The sequence below is a fragment of the Marmota marmota genome, unplaced genomic scaffold (assembly GCF_001458135.2).
Source record: "Marmota marmota marmota unplaced genomic scaffold, marMar, whole genome shotgun sequence".
Taxonomy (NCBI): domain Eukaryota; kingdom Metazoa; phylum Chordata; class Mammalia; order Rodentia; family Sciuridae; genus Marmota; species Marmota marmota.
Genome location: NW_026000016.1, coordinates 21879401 through 21881728, shown reverse-complemented (window position 1 = coordinate 21881728; position 2328 = coordinate 21879401). Strand labels below are relative to the sequence as shown.

The following is a 2328-nucleotide window of genomic DNA, read 5'->3' as shown; positions in this document are numbered from 1 at the left end:
GGAGTATTCTGGGAAAATATGATTTATGGCAAAATCTTGTTTCCTTCTGTTTTATGTATGACATTTCCCCTAAGAGGAGGGGAGTTGGAATAACTAGTGTCATTATTCTTTTCTTGCTTTTATTTTCCACCCCAGAACCATCTGTCATCAGAAAACAGTTTATTTTAAAATACTCAGGCTGAGTTCCACCTCCAGAGGATGCTGGACAGGGGACAGCGGTGACCTCTGGATGCCCCCATGAGGGGACTGGGAGATGGAAGAGGGAGTGAACTGTCAGCCCTGAGGCTACTCAGGAGGGACCTGAGAACATCTGCCCTGACAGTGAGAGCAGTCCCGCTGCTGGATGCACCAGGCCTGGGAGGGACAGAAGGGAATCTGGGTCCCCTCTGGCTCCCTCGCTGTGTTGGACTAAGGACACCCAGCTGGGTGGAAATACAGCTGAAGTTCTGTCATCATGGGCTGCAAATCTCATCTTTGACGCTGTGGGTGGGGAGCACATATAGTGAGAACTGGCACCAAAAAAATGTTCTAAATTCAGAGGTTTCCTCCTAAAGAGTAGAGGAAGGTCCCTTATGGGACCAGAAAGAAGAGGGCTGAGCTGATGACTACTCATTGCCAGATTTCAACCTGCTCATTGCTCTGTATGAAAGGGATTATATTAGGGACACTACACTGAGCTTGGTGCTGTAGACCCCAAAGGTACAGATGGGAATGAGAGAATGCATTGATTGTTGAATTACATTGCTAATGCCATGTCAGATATCCAGCACTGAAAGGGGGGTATGACACATTTGTGTTTCTGGGCTGACGTTAAGCTAAGGAATCTAAACTTTATTCTTCAATTTAAGCTTAGATGAACATTATCACAATTTTGTGGGGAGGGTACCAAGGATTGAACCCAGTGTTTTTTGTTTTTGGTTTTTTTTTTTTTTTTTTGGTGGTGCTGGGGATTGAACCCAGGGCCTTGTGCATGCAAGGCAAGCACTCTACCAACTGAGCTACATCCCCAGCCCCCCTGAACCCAGTGTTATTTAACCACTGAGCCACATCCATAGCCCTTTTTTATTTATTTATTTTTTAAATTTTGTGACAGGTTCTTGCTAAGTTGCTAAGGGCCTTGTTAAGTTGCTGAGGGTGGCTTTGAACTTGCAATCCTCCTGCCTCGGCCTCCCAAGCCACTGGAATTATAGGCAGGCATGCACACAATTTTCTAAGATATGTTTTCAGGCAACCCAGACAGGAAAGTTTAGTCTTAGCAACTGGAACTACACTGTCCTCTCACTATTATCTCTACCAGAAGGCCTGGGCTCCTGGCCTGGCTGGGAGCATGCCAATCAGAGCTTGATTTTATAACCAGTGGGGAGCCCACTGAGGGATTCAGGGGCAGAATCACATGGTCAGATTTATGTTTTTAGAAAGATGTGGGAAGTGGGTTCAAGGGGGAAACTAGCCTTAGGGACATAAATGAGGAGCCCATTGGAGTAACCCAAAGTAGGAGGAATGCTACTTACCCACATAGCTCCTAAGGAAATATGCAAAGAATACAGGCAGAGCAAGGGAGAGAAAATGCCTCTTTTGTACAGTTGCCATGTTGATTCACATCTCCTTATGTTTCCTTCCAAGTACAGGGCTTTGAATTAGAGCAATAACCTGGTCTCTCTCCACCCCACTGATTCCTCAGGGGGCACAGCAAACAGTCTGCTGGGCCATGCTTCAAGTTTTATGGGATCTGGCGTCTCCCAGTCTCCCCGTCCAGAGTTGACTGTTGGAGGAAGCCAACCTGCTCCCAGCATAAGCCCCATTCTCCAATATCAGCTTTACCTACACAAAGATGATAATCCATGTCCACATACCTTAGTGCTCTCCCTTTTTAAATCTTTTAACCAGGTCAGAAGTTGGTTGAGGAAAATAAGTTTGTCACTTATTATATCCCCTAAGAACATAATTGGGGGGGAGAGAAGGGAGGAGCCCAGGGGAGGCCTTTCCCATTAAGCTATATCCCAGGTCCTTTTTATTTATTTATTTATTTTATTTTGAGACAGGATCTCATTAAGTCGCTGAGGCTGGTCTCGAGCTGTGATCCTCCTGCCTCAGTCTCCAAAGTCACTGAGATTACAGGCATGTACCACTGCACCCCACCTAAGTACCTAAATTTAATATTAGTGTTTTGGCCCCAAATCCCAATCTCTATTAAACTGGGTCAAACCATGTACAGTATGTGTTTGGGCTGGTCTCAAGATTGATGCCTTATTAGACTCTAACTCCAACTTCCAAATTAAAAAGATAACTTTTTAAAAATATACTTATTTTTTAATTGTAGGTGGACAC

General features: G+C 44.9%; 1 non-coding gene across 1 annotated transcript; it reads right to left on the bottom strand.

The window, feature by feature from the left end:
* Positions 1-935: 935 nt before the first annotated feature.
* Trnaa-ugc lies at positions 936-1008 on the bottom strand. The gene has a single exon. It is a non-coding gene; the product is annotated as a tRNA-Ala (tRNA).
* Positions 1009-2328: the final 1320 nt, after the last annotated feature.